Source organism: Aquila chrysaetos (assembly GCF_900496995.4).
Source record: "Aquila chrysaetos chrysaetos chromosome W unlocalized genomic scaffold, bAquChr1.4 W_unloc_5, whole genome shotgun sequence".
Classification (NCBI taxonomy): Eukaryota; Metazoa; Chordata; class Aves; order Accipitriformes; family Accipitridae; genus Aquila; species Aquila chrysaetos.
The window spans coordinates 421,286-435,637 of NW_024470325.1; positions in this window are offsets into that span (position 1 = coordinate 421,286).

A 14,352-nucleotide genomic window follows, 5' to 3' on the forward strand; every position below is an offset into this window, starting at 1 on the left:
GGAGCTTGGGATGCTGACTCTAAGAGAAACAACACGGAGGGTGGAGCAGAGTGGAGACACCACGGCCAGGCTCTGTGATATCACCGCAGGGATAGGGAACTGGAACTACTGGAACAAGAAGGGAAGGTCCCTGCATTGAATCGACTGAAGCAAGGAGGTGAAACAATGGGGGTTCTGTCAACCCTATGGCCTTACCTCTGATTTGTATCATAAGTGCCCTGTTCTGGAGTAGTGACACGCTAAATCATGTCCTCTGGGTGAACTTTGCTTGTATACTATCATTATACTACCAAAACACCTCCATCCCCAAAGTTACCCACCTCCAGGGTGCAACCACTCCCCAATGGAGCATGCGCTCTGAATTTTTTCTAGCATATACCTTTAAAAGCAAAGCAAGAGAACTTTATGCCAATCAAAGTAAAGGTATGTATGCCTAGACTCACTCAAGCTCCACCTAAAAGAAAAAATAGTACAAAAAGACCCCCAAAGAGGAAGACTATTAGGGAAGATACCATCATAGACGAGTCAGGAGGACATCGCTGGCTTCTGGGACCAGTCAACAGGCTGAGCCTCTCTTCCTCCCCATAGGGACGCCTACTGGGTGAGATTCGAACACTTGGCTGTACTGAGTGCTTCCCCAGGAAACTTAAAAATCTCTCTGTATAGAGAGTCGCTTTCTTTTTTGATTTTGTGCACTGTATTCAACTTTTGCACATACTTTGCAGACAGCGTATTTATCACCGGCAATCCAAAATGTAGGGTACACCGTTCGGAAGATCTCGCGATGTCACGGAAAGGTAGAAAGCTAGTCGTCGCCTCCCTGTGACATATCAGTAATCCCACCTACTGTTGTTAGTATAAAAGGAATTAACTGCGCAATAAAGGACGGAGTTGGCACTCACACCATGTGTGTTATCTGTCTCTTCCCTGGTCCGGGCCGACCAGTGATCTAATCGCGGCACCTTGACATGTAGCACTGCTACATAGTGGTGACCCCGACGTGATCGGTCGCACAGGCGATGATGGAGCTTGCGCAAGTGATTAAGGTATTAAAGGTGTTAGCTTATGAGGTGGGTGCCCGCGGTTCGATTAGGAGGGGCCCCACGGGCGAATGCATCCAATGGATGCTGCGCCGGGGGGACATTGAGTTTCCTAGATAAGTTTTGAGCCCCCCAAATTGGGGAGAGATTCGGGAGTCCTTGCTCCGATCCGAGCGCGGAGCTGCTGAACGATCGCAGAGTTGGGGGAAGGTGGAGCAGGTGGTCGCGGCGGGAGGGGAGGCTGAGGCGTGCTGGCTGGCGGCGCGAGCTGCTGTGTCTGCGGGTGCAGCGCCGCCTTGGGAACGGGGACAGCGCCCTCGGGGACAGCGGGGACAGCGCCCTCGGGGACAGCGGGGACAGTGCCCTCGGGGACAGCGGGTCGGACTCAGACGGAGCGGGCGGCTGTGGAGCGGGGCTCGCAGAGTGGTCCGTCTTTGATTGCGGACATGGGCACAGAGGGTGCGGCGGAGACGGAGGTTTTTCCTGCAGAGGCGGCACCAGCGGGACCTGATGCGCCCCCCACCCCAGTATCCATGAGAGGAGTTGCGGCGGGTAGTTCGGCAGCTCATGGGGGAGGGACGGTTTGCAACGCCTCAGGCACAGGCACAGGGCATACGCGGGCGTGACTTTACGGCACTTGCAACAACTGCCTTGGCCGCACTTGGGCGTGTCGCGGCCATGGATAGAGCGGACCCCCCTTGCGTGAAAGTTCGGCAGGGGATTGCCGAGAGGTTTACTGCCTTTTTAGATCGGCTTCAGCTTGCTGTGTAGGCGGCAAACCTCCCGGAGGCGGCTAAAGAGGCGGTTGTGCTTGAATGTGCTAGGGCTCAAGCTAACCCACAGAGCGCAGCGCTTGTCTCTCATTTGCCAGCGGGTTCGTCCCTAGGTAACATGATACGCCATGTACTGGAGAGAGAGCAACACCGGGAAGCGCGTCCGATAGTGGCGGCCTTGCAACAAGTTTTGCAGGCGGGTACAGCCTGATACTGCTTTTGAGGAGGCAGTCTGTAAGCAGGCCGCTAATGAGCAGGATTCTGATTCTGATAATAATTCTTTTGTATCAGGCAGGGTGGACTCTGAAAAAGAGCCGGATTTATATCCCTCATTACCTCCACCGCTGCCTGCCGCGGCCGTCCCGCCGCTGCCTCCCACGGCCTCTGCGCAGCCGGGACCGCTGCCGTGCCGCCGCCGGCCCCCCACCCCCCCACCCCAATCGCCTGGTACTCCCTCTCCAGGGTCTGCAGAACTTACAACGGAACCTGGGTTTGCTGCACTGCCTGTATCTCCTTCTCCTGCTAATCCCTCTAACTCTGTGCCTCTGTCTAATCCATGACGATTCACTTAATAATTTGGGAAAAAATACACATAGTTTGATGCAACGCTGTCGAGAAAAAGCTCTACAGCAAGGAGATACCATGTTTACTTTTCCTGTTGTATGCACACCTGCCTCAAGAAATGCAAGAACCTCAAGAGAGAGTTGTTAGGATCAGTCATCATGAATCCCTGTGTGATGTTTAATTACATCTATAACACCACTCGAAAGGGTCAGAATGTAAATGCTATTTTGCCTGTTTATAGAAATGCTACAGCTTGGTGTAACTATATCTATTCCAGAATATCACGCTCTTTTTTCTATTCCAGCTGCTTTACCTAAGCACATGTTTTTAATTTGTGGGAATAGAGCGTGGGAGAGGAATTCCATCGAAACTTAACAGGAGGCCATGTAGCCTCGGACAACTTACGTTACTAACACACCCAGTATCAATATGATTCACAGTAAAGGCTCACGATAACTGGCACAGCTTTAAGTGGATGGCTAACAAGTTTGAGAATTATGGATTGATTAAAAGATTTGCTTATGTATGGCTTAGTTATTTTAATTGTAATATTAGCAGTTGTAATGATTGTACCACGTATCATAAAATAGTTGAATGTATGATTGCAAAAGCATTTCATGTAACTTGGCACTCAAAAAAAAAAAATAGAGAGAGAGGAGAGAAGAGACAAAAAAAAAAATTAATGAAAACAAACGGCTGAAGAGGGGGAAGAGAGATGGCGTTTGCGGAACACACAGACATGGCAGCTGAAGAGTGAGAACATCTAAGAGAAATAACCCTGCAGACACCAAGGTCAGTGCAGAAGGAGGGGGAGGAGATGCTCCAGGCGCCGGAGCAGAGATTCCCCTGCAGCCCGTGGTGAAGACCTTGGTGAGACGGTCGTTCCCCTGCGGTTCTATGGAGGTCCACGCTGGAGCAGTGTGCTCCTGAAGGACTGCACGCCGTGGAGGGGACCCATGCTGAAGATCTTCGTGGAGGACTGTTTCCCGTGGGGAGATCCCACGCTGGAACAGGGGAAGAGTGTGATGAGTGCTGCCACTGAGGAGGATGAAGTGACAGAGATAATGTGTGATGAACTAACCGCAAAACCTCATTTCCCGTTCCCCTGTCCAGCTGTGGAGGAGAGAGTGATAGGATAGCTATGGGTAGGTGACTGGTGTCCAGCCAGGATCAACCCAATCACATAGACAAAATGCATTGTAAAATAGAATGAAATTACATTGCAATTGGGAATTTCAAAACAAGGGCTCTGTGTAACTCCTTTACAAGGGAATGAAAGTGTATATATGAAATTAGCAGAATAAGGTGTTTTTCAAAGAATTGTCTAATACTGTTGAATGCTTAAATCCAAAACATGATTTGAAGGTTTAAATTTGTGTATCTGAATTTATATTGCTGTTGGAGAATTATTAATCATTTGTGTGTTTGCAGCAATCAGAATCACCTGAGGAGCAGTACGAGGATTGCGTCAGTTCGAAGCTAGAGTCCTCGCTGCCTTCCTCGTGAATCTGATGTTCCTAAACAAAAAAGGGGGCGATGTGGGAGCAGCTTGGAAGACCTGGCATTTGTTTTCAAGAGTGACCGTTAGAATTTGTTGTGCTGCATGTTTGCCAAGCCTTGAAGAACTAGTTTTACAAGGTCAGGTTGGAGGATGGCCTTGTGTAGGCCTGGGAAGATGTGGCTGAAGACAGTCAACGAGTATGTCTATGGAATGTTTTTATCTTTAACTGTTCTGAGGACTGGCAAACATCCCAGCTGGGTCAGATATGCCCTCCTGTGCTAGTAGTATTGGCTGTGAGTCGTTAGTACTTTCTGGATCTTTGTTGAAACATATATAAGTTGGATTCTTTTGTGAAATAAAGGGAATCTTGCACGAAAAAAAAAAAAAAAGGGAAATTGTGGGAGATTTCATAGAAAATGGGGGAACATTTCTTTGAGCCTGATTATTTAGAGTTAGCATAAGTAGCCCGCAGTCAACATGAGTGGACCGGAGTACGCTCCCTTTAAGCCACTACAGTATTTGCATGTACCGTAGACACCTATAGTAAATATATTCTCGCTACAGCGCACAAGAAGCAGAATAGCTTGGTGGTTGTACAACACTGGCGTGCTTGCATAGCCCAACTGGGGATTCCACGACAGATCAAGACGGATAATGGTACAGCTTATACTGCAGAAAAGGTGAATGAAACGATTTTGTGCAATCTGGGGTATAGCCCTTGTACATGGCACACCTTATAACAGCACCGGCCAGGCCATTCTAGAACGAGCACATCAAACCTTAAATACCCTGCTAGATCGGCTTAGGAAGGGGGACCAGGCGGAGCCCTCCTGCTTACGGGATAATTCACCTGTTCTCCGTGCACAGCGTCTCCTGTTAACTGCGTTAACTTCATTAAATCAGACATTCAGGGGGACCTGGACCAGATGACGGCGCAAACGACATTTTACGAGTACGGAAGAGAAAGGCCCCTACCCGTTGGTCCGTGTGCGTGATCCCCAGACACGCCAATGGGACGGACCGTTGAGCTGCGTTGCCTCAGGCGGGGGTACGCCTGTGTACAGATACCTGAAGGGCTACTGAAATGGGTCCCTAGTCGCATGGTTCGTCCTGTCCTAGCCTCATAGTGTTTTGAGTGTTTTTTCTTTACAGATTGCTGTTATGCTTTCCTGGCTTGTGATGTCTTGGGTATCTGCTACGAATTTCTGACGCTGGAGCAATTAATAAACAAGATAACAGAACTGCAGAAGCAAGAAGGCGCTGCAAGACCTTTATAGCAATTAAGAAAAATGTCATTTTGGCTTGGAGCATTTAGCTGCGGGATGGGGACTTAGGAGTTGGTTTGTATCTTTGTTAAAAATCGGGGTTTCTTTTATTCTTGTGTATTTTATTAGGTATAATGTTGCTTTTACTGTGTTTAATTAATTGTGTTCATATATCTTGTAGGTCACCTTAGCCAACATAACAGGTCAAGATTCTCTGTGCACTACAACCACATCACTAAGCCCGTGAACCAATAGACAGGATGGCTATGACTCGTGCAGCACGTCTGGCCAGCGACCGCATGTGCCATAGGCTCCCCTATGTTTCAACTGAGGCGAATTTTAGCACCCGCTGGCCACGTGTGCTGAAATCCGTTCCTCTGCAAATGTACAAATACCGGGATTTTCCGAAGAGCATCGGGCTGGTGTACAGCAAGGCCATCGTTGCCTCTGTGGGGACGCCCATGTAAAGCTGGCACCTACCGATTGCTGGGCTGAGTTCGCGGATGGTGGTGACTAGATCTGTAATACTCTTCTAATAGAAAAAGGGAGGGGGAATTGTTGTGGGAATATATTTAGCTAACGGTCACAAGAGCATTCCAGACGCCTTTAGAAGGCCTTGAACAGAATAAACAAGAAGACAAAAATAAGAAAGATACCAATTAGAAAAACACAGGTGCATATTCCACGATAAAGAGAACTTGGCACAAACAACCTCAATTCGGCAGTTTATCTTGACCAATTAGACTGAGATAAGTCTCGTATGTTAGTTAGTATGACCAATTATATTTTATGTTTATGCGCGTGTGCAGTGTTGATGCAGCCAATCATTGAGTGCAACTGGACGCGTGGACAGTGCATGAATAGTGTGTGTAACCAATGGGAGCTAGTTGGACATGAGGAGGGGGGAGATGTAGGGAACACCGTTCGGAAGATCTCGCGATGTCACGGAAAGGTAGAAGGCTAGTCGTCGCCTCCCTATGACATATCAGTAATCCCACCTACCGTTGTTAGTATAAAAGGAATTAACTGCGCAATAAAGGACGGAGTTGGCACTCACACCATGTGTGTTTATCTGTCTCTTCCCTGGTCCAGGCCGACCAGTGATCTAATCGCGGCACCTTGATATGTAGCACTGCTACATGTACTGAAGCCCTGCTTCCCAGGAAGTGGCTAGACATCGCCTGCAGATGGGAAGTAGAGAATAACATCATTTGTTTTTCTTTGCTTTCGCGCGCGACCTTTGCTTTCACTTTATTAAACTGTCCTTATCTTGACCCACGAGACTTTTGTTATATTTTCTCCCCCCATCCAGCTGAGAAGGGGGAGTGATAGAGCGGCTTTGGTGGGCAACTGGCATCCAGCCAGGGTCAACCCACCATACGGTACACCTACTGGTACTCTGGGGTACACCTGCTGTCCACAACGGGTGCGCGAGGGTAGACCCTGCCCTACCTAGCTAACACTCTGGTTCAGGCCTGGTGTCCCTACCTGATGCTCCGGGGTAGGCCTGGTGTCCCCCACCTGATCCTGTCTAGTAGTACCGGTACCCGTACTGGTACTCCGGGGTACACCTGCTGTCCCTATGAGTGCGTGGGGGTAGACCTGCCCTCCCTACCTGACCCTCTTGGGTCGGCCTGGTATCCCTACCTGATGCTCAGGTATAGCCCTGGCCTTCCTACCTGCGCGGATGGGGTAGACAAGGCCTCCCTTCCGGCAAGGGTGGGGGAGAGCTGGCCTCACTGCCTGCGCGGACAGGGTAGACCATGACTCCCTACCGACAAGGGCGGGGGTAGAACTGGTCTCCCTATCCACGCAGATGGGGTAGACCAGGCCACCCTAACCACGCGGGCGGGGTAGACCTGGCCTCCCTAATCACGCGGACGGGGTAGAGCAGGACTCCCTACCCGCGCGGGCAGGGTACACCTGGTTTCTCTGCCCGCGCGGATGGTAGAGACCAGGACTCCCTGCTGGTAAGGGCGGGGTAGACCTGGCCTCCCTACCTGACCCTCTGGGGTCAGCAGGGTATCCCTACCTGATCCTGCGCAGTAGTACTGTTACTCCTACTGGTACTCCAGGGTAGAACCGGTACGCCTACTATACCGCGGGGTACCCCTGCTGTCCCTATTGGCGCTCCAGGCTAGACCTGGCCTCCCTACCTGATGCTCCGGGCTTAATCTGCTGTCTCTACCTGATCCTGCGCGGTAGTACCGGTACCCCTACTGGTACCCCGGGGTACACCGGCTGTCCCTACGGGCGCGCGGGGTTAGAACCACCCTCCCTACCTGACCCTCTGGGGTCGGACTGGTATGCCTACCTGATGCTCCTGGGGGTAGGCGGTCCCTACCCGCGCGGACAGGGTAGACCAGGCCCCTCCCTACCGGCAAGGGCGGGGTAGAACTGGCCTCCCTACCCGCGTGGATGGTGTAGGCGAAGCCTCCCTGCCTGTAAGGGCGGATTAGACGTGATGTCCCTGCCGGCGTAGGCAGGGTAGACCTGAGCTTACTACCCGCATAGACGGGGTAGACCAGGCCTCCCTTACCGACAAGGGCGACGTAGACCTGGCCTCCCTACCGGCGTGAGCAGGGTAGACTTTGCCTCCCTACTGACAAGAGCGGGGTAGACCAGGCCTCCCTACCCGCACGGGCAGGGTAGACCTGGCCTCCCTATCTGCGCGAGCGGGGTAGACCTGACCTCCTGTAAGAGTCAGTCAGAAAATCAGCATTGTCTCAACATTGTCATCAGGAACATGAACAGTACATTACCTGACAACGGCCTGTTTGGAGCGCAGCGGCCAATCCCAAGGACAGAATGTGCGGTACAAGGCTCCTGGAAGGTACCTGGCTAGAGCCGTTAGAGGTAACCGCATAGCTACTGTCAAAAAGGATGGATTGCACCTGTTGCCATAACATCAATGAAGAAATCATGAACTCTAGACAAACTTTGCGTCATTATAATACCAAAACACACCTCCTGGTCGAAGGCTACCCGCCTCCAAGACTTACCACGCCTCAGACACTGACCCTGCGCCTGCGTGATAGCCTCGCTCGAGAAGGGCGGAGATATGATAATTGTATTCTGAGAAGGGCGGAGACTCCTGAGGCAGAGGTGGAGCAAGGTGTGTTACTAAACATAAAAGATGACTTCTGAACAATGGGAATTTGAAGCTTCCCCACCAAGGACCACAACGATCGACGATGCAGCATTAGCTGGACCCGGGACCGTTAGGACGTCTTGAGATCAGTGGTGGTAGCTATAACCTCTCTTTCTCCTCTCTCTAAACTTAACTTTACTTTTCTCCTTTCTTCCACCCATCTCTAACTATCACGTGCCTCTTCACAGGCAATACAATAAATTTATACTGTGTGATTACTGCTCTCCCCTTCGGTGTTGGTCACCTTAATTTTGCACGTTCGAGATCGTAGCAAACGAACCATCACGAGTCCACTGAGTGGACCGTGACACCTCCCTACCCGTGCAGAAGGGGTAGACCTGGTGTCCCTACTGGCGTGGGCGGGGTAGACCTGGCCTCCATACCCACGCGGGCGAGGTTGACCTGGCCTCCTTACCCGTCGGGCAGGGTAGACCTGGCTTCCCTGCCGGCACAAGCCGGGTAGACTGGCCTCCATGCCGGCGCGAGCGGGATAGACTTGGCCTCCCTGCCGCAAAGAGTGGGTTAGATCTGGCTTTCACTACACCCGCGGGCGGGGTAGACCTGGCCTCCATGCCGGTGCGGGCAGGGTAGACCTGGCCTCAATACCCGTGTGGGCGGGGTAGACCTGGCCTTCCTACCCTCCCGTGTGGGGTAGACCTGGCCTCCCTGCGAAGGCGAGAGGGGCAGACCTGGCCTCCCTGCCAGCGCGGGCGGGGCAGACCTGGCCTCTCTACCCAAGTGGGTGGGGTAAACCTGACCACCCTACTGGCAATGTCGGGGTAGATCTGACCTCCCTACCCACGCAGGCTGGGTAGACCTGGCCTCCCTACCGGCGTGAGCAGGGTAGACTTTGCCTCCCTACTGGCAAGGGCAGGGTAGACCAGGCCTCCCTACCCACGTAGGAGGGGTACACCTGGCCTCCCTACCTTCGTGGGTGGGGTGGACCTGGACTCCCTGCCGGCGTGGGTTGGGTAGACCTTGCCTTCCTACCCACGCGGGAGGGGGTAGACCGGCCTCCGTACCCGTGCGGGCAGGTTAGACCTAGCCTCCCTCCTGGCAAGGGCAGGTAGACCTCGACTCCCTACCAGCACAGCTGGGGAAGACCGGGCCTCCCTGCCCGCCCAGGCTGGGTAGATGTGTCCTCCATACCCATGCGGGCAAGGTAGACCTGACCTCCATACTAGCACAGCTGGGGTAGACCTGGCCTCCCTACCGGCAAGGACGGGGGTAGATCTGGCATCCCTACCTGCGTGGGCGGGGGTAGACATGGCCTCCCAACCTGCGTGGGCAGGGTAGACCTGGCCTCTCTACTGGTGCGGGCGAGGTAGACCTGGCATCCACACCCATCGGACGGGGTAGACCTGGCCTCCTTTCCAGCGTGGGTGAGGTAGACCTGGCATCCACACCCGTCGGACGGGGTAGACCTGGCATTCCAACTGGCACAGGCGTGGAAGACCTGCCCTCACTAACTGCGCAGGGGGTAGACCAGGCCTCCCTACACGCAAAGGCGGGTCAGACCTGGCCTCTCTACCCACAAGGGCTGGGTAAACATGGCCTCCCTACAGGCAAAGGCGGGCTAGACCTGGCATCCCTACCTGATGCTTCAGGGTAGTACTGTTACCCCTACTGGTACTCTGGGGTAGTTCCGGTACACCTGCTCGTGCTCCCAGATACAAATGGTGTCACAATGGGGCGCGCAGGGGTAGACCTGCCCTCCCTCCCTGAACCTCTGGGGTAGGCCTGGTGACCCTACCTGATGCTCCAGGGTTGTACCGTTACCCCTACTGGTACTCTGTAGTAGTTCCGGTACCCCTACTGGTACTCCCGGGTACAAACTGGTGTCACAATGGGTGCGTGGGGGTAGACTCACCCTCCCTACCTGACTGTCTGGGGTAGGCCGGGTGACCCTACCTGATGCTCCGGGGTAGTACCGTTATCCCTGCTGGTACTCCCAGCTAGTACCGGTACCCCTACTGGTAGTCTGGGGTACACCTGGTGTCACAATGGGCGTGCGGGGGAAGACCCGCCCTCCCCACCTTAACTTCTGGTGTTGCTCTGGTGTCCCTATCTGATGCTCCGGGGTAGGCCTGGCACCCCTACCTGATGCTCTGGGGTGCTACTGTTGCCCGTACTGGTACTCCTGGGTAGTTCCGGTACCACTGCTGGTACTCCCAGGTACAACGTGTGTCACAAAGGGTGTGTGGGCGTAGACCCGCCCTCCATACCTGACCCTGTGGGGTAGACCTGGCGTACTGTTACCCCTTCTGGTACTCCGGTGTAGTTCCTGTACCCCTACTGGTACTCCCTTCTAGTACCGGTACCTCTGCTTGTACTCCCGGCTAGTACCGGGTACCCCCACTTTTACTCCGGGGTACACCTGGTGTCACAGTGTGCGCGCATCGGCCGTAGACCTGCCCTCCCTACCTGACCCTCTGTGGTTAAGCTGGCGTCCCTACCTGATGCTTTGTGGTAGGCCTGGCGTCCCTTACCTGATGCTCCGGGGTAGTACCGTTACCCCCACCGCCCATCGTGACACCAGGTGTACCCAGGAGCACCAGTAGTGGTACCGGAACTAGACCGGAGTACCAGTAGGGATAATGGCAGTTACCCCGGAGCATCAGGTAGGGTCACCAGGCCTACCCCAGAGGGTCAGGTAGGGAGGGTGGGTCTACCCCCACGTGTACACTGTGACACCAGGTGTACCCGGGAGTACCAGTAGTGGGGGTACCGGTACTAGCCAGGGAGTACCATCAGAGGTACCGGTACTAGAAGGGAGTACCAGTAGGGGTAACGGTACTAACCTGGAGCATCAGGTAGGGATGCCAGGCCTAACCAGAGGTTCAGGTAGGGAGGGCGGGTCTACCCCCGCGCGCCCATTGTGCACACCAGGTGTACCCAGGAGTACAGGTGGGGTTACCAGTACTAGCCGGGAAGTACCAGCAGAGGTACCGGTACTAGCCGGGAGTACCAGTAGGGGTAACGGTAGTACCCCGGAGCATAAGGTAGGGTCGCCAGTCCTACCCCAGCGTTTCAGGTAGGGAGGGTGGGTCTACCCCCCACGCCCATTGTGACACCAGGTTTGTCCTAGTTTCAGCTGGGATAGAGTTAACTGTCTTCCTAGTAGCTGGTACAGTGCTGTGTTTTGAGTTCAGTATGTGAAGAATGTTGATAACACTGATGTTTTCAGTTGCTGCTAGTAGTGTTTAGGACTAATGTCAAGGAGTTTTCAGCTTCTCGTCCCCAGCCAGCAAGAAAGCTGGAGGGGCACAAGAAGTTGGCACAGGACACAGCCAGGGCACCTGACCCCAAACTGGCCAACAGGGTATTCCATACCATGTGACGTCCCATCTAGTATAGGAACTGGGAAGGGGGGGCGGGGAATCGCCGCCCGGGGGACTAGCTGGGTGCCGGTCGGTGGGTGGTGAGCAATTGCACTGCACATCATTTGTACATTCCAATCCTTTCATTATTGCTGTTGTCATTTAAGTAGTGTTATCATTATCATTATTCGTTTCTTCTTTTCTGTTCTGTTAAACTGTTCTTATCTCAACCCATGGGTTTTGCTGCTTTTTCCTGATTTTCTCCCCCATCCCACTGGGTGGGGGGGAGAGTGAGTGAGCGGCTGCGTGGTGCTTAGTTGCTGGCTGGGGTTAAACCACAACAGTCCATTTTGGCGCCCAACGTGGCGCCCGAAAGGTTGAGATAACGACAAACCTGACCAGAGCTCGTTAAAACAAATTTGCTATAAGCATTCATTATATTGGTCTAATAGTCGCTGGTCATTATGCTGATTTATGTGTTCTTAGAGTTGTTGCTCTGGTTTTTAAAGTTCTGTTATGTATCAACTCGCTTGCTGTATGTAGTCCCTTTTCTGCTGCTTATCATCCGTGGGAGGTGGATTAAGGTTTTCGCTTTGATGTATTGTATAACACTGGTTTATGGTATGATAAAGTCATCAGTTGTGGAATTAATCCGGTATTTGCACTCAGCATTGTCACCTTTATACTGCGGGAGCCATCTGTGGGAAAGTATTAATAATTATACCATTTACCTTTCCTCCTTGGAAAACCAGTCTATGAGTGGGATACCTTTCTTCCCCTCTCCTTTCTCCTTCAGTCCAGTTACAATGGTGTTTGGGAATTTTGAAAAATTTGAATACTCTTGGGATGTTGATACCAGCACGGTCCTAGCCCTACTGCTGGGAATTAGCATGCTCCTGAATGTAGTTCAGCTCTTGTTTAAGGTTAAACAACTATTTAAGAAGATCACCCAGAGGTCTGCCCCGAGGCTGGATAATTATGAGTGGCAGGGTGTGTGGGGTAGGATGGGCAAGTACCTGGAAAAGCGGGCACCTCCAATGTTTTGGAAATTCACCCCTGAACAAGTGCAGAATCCAGAAGAACTAGTAAAATATTTGGAAAAGGTATGCTGTCACCCCAGCAGCTCCAGAGAGATACAAATCACTGCAATGTGCTGGGGCCTGGCCCGTGCCTATCGAGCCCTGTTCAACACAACTCAGCACCCTCAAGGGGAAGAGAAGGTCTCTGGACCTAACAACAAAACGATGAGCACTGCGGCCACCCAGACCTTGGTGACAGGCACCACGACCCCTCCAGCCCTGGCAATGAGAACTGTGGATACCCAAACCTCAGCAACAGGCACTGCAGCCCCTCCAGCCATGGCAACGAGCACTGCTGCTACCCAAACCTTGGCGACAGACGCTGCTACCCAAACCTTGGCGAGAGACGCTGCGGTTATCCAAAACCAAAACCCGGCGAGCAATACTGCAACTGAACCAGCGGATCAACCTGCACCGGTATCAGTTGCCCCCCATACAGAAAAAGAAATATACAAAAAAATCAGCTCGCTTAGCAAAGGATGAAGGTGAACCAGGGTCATCACGGGAACAGGAGGAAGAGGCAGAACCAGAGGTAATAACCCGGTCCCTATCCTTGAGTGAGCTGCGGGATATGCGAAAAGATTTTGGCCGCCGTATAGGTGAGCATATTATCACCTGGCTTCTCCGATGCTGGGACAATGGGGATAATAGCTTGGAATTAGAAGGTAGGGAAGCCAAGCAGCTGGGATCGCTTGCCAGGGAAGGTGGCATTGACAAGGCAATTGGAAGAGGAACACAAGCCATCAGCCTGTGGAGGCGACTCTTGTCAAGTGTGAAGGAAAGGTACCCCTTTAAGGAAGATGTTATATGTCAATCAAGCAAGTGGACCACCATGGAAAAAGGTATCCAATATCTGAGGGAATTAGCTGTGCTAGAGACGATTCATTCATGACCCGGACAACCCACAATTACCCAAAGATCCAGACGAAGTCCAATGCACACGACCCATGTGGCGGAAATTTGTACAGAGCGCCACCATCGTCCTATGCCAACTCACTGGCAATAATGACCTGGAAAGACGAAGAGGCACCGACAGTGGATGAAGTGGCTCGCCAACTCCGTCAATACGAAAGAAAATCTCTCCTCCTCCCTACAAGCCTGCATTTTCGGCTGTGGAGAAGCTGTCCGAGGATTTCCAGCAATTCAAAGAGGATATGTCCTATTGCCCACCTGTAAGGACCAATGTCTCAGCTATTAGGAGTGAGCGCTCCTCTGCCCACGAGAGAGAATATAGAAGGTACACACCGCGAGGTGCCCTGTGGTTTTACCTATGTGATCATGGAGAGGACATGAGGAAACGGGATGGAAAACCTACCTCGGCCCTAAATGCACGGGTACGTGAGCTGCGAGGAAAAAACCACCACAAAAGGGGATTCTACTAGGAAAAATGCCGCTCCAGTTTCCAAACAGAGTAGAAGGGCTGATCTTATTTCTGATCCTCTTGAAGGGACTTCTGAGCCAATTTTATGAGAAGTGAATACCGGATACTCTGGCCAGAATTAGAGGGGCCCTGCCTCCAGCCAGGTGGAGGAAAGGGATAACCGGGTCTATTGGACTGTGTGGATTCGATGGCCTGGCACGTTAGACCCACAGGAGTACAAGGCTCTAGTAGACACCGGCACACAGTGCACTCTAATGCCATCAAGTTATAAAGGGGTA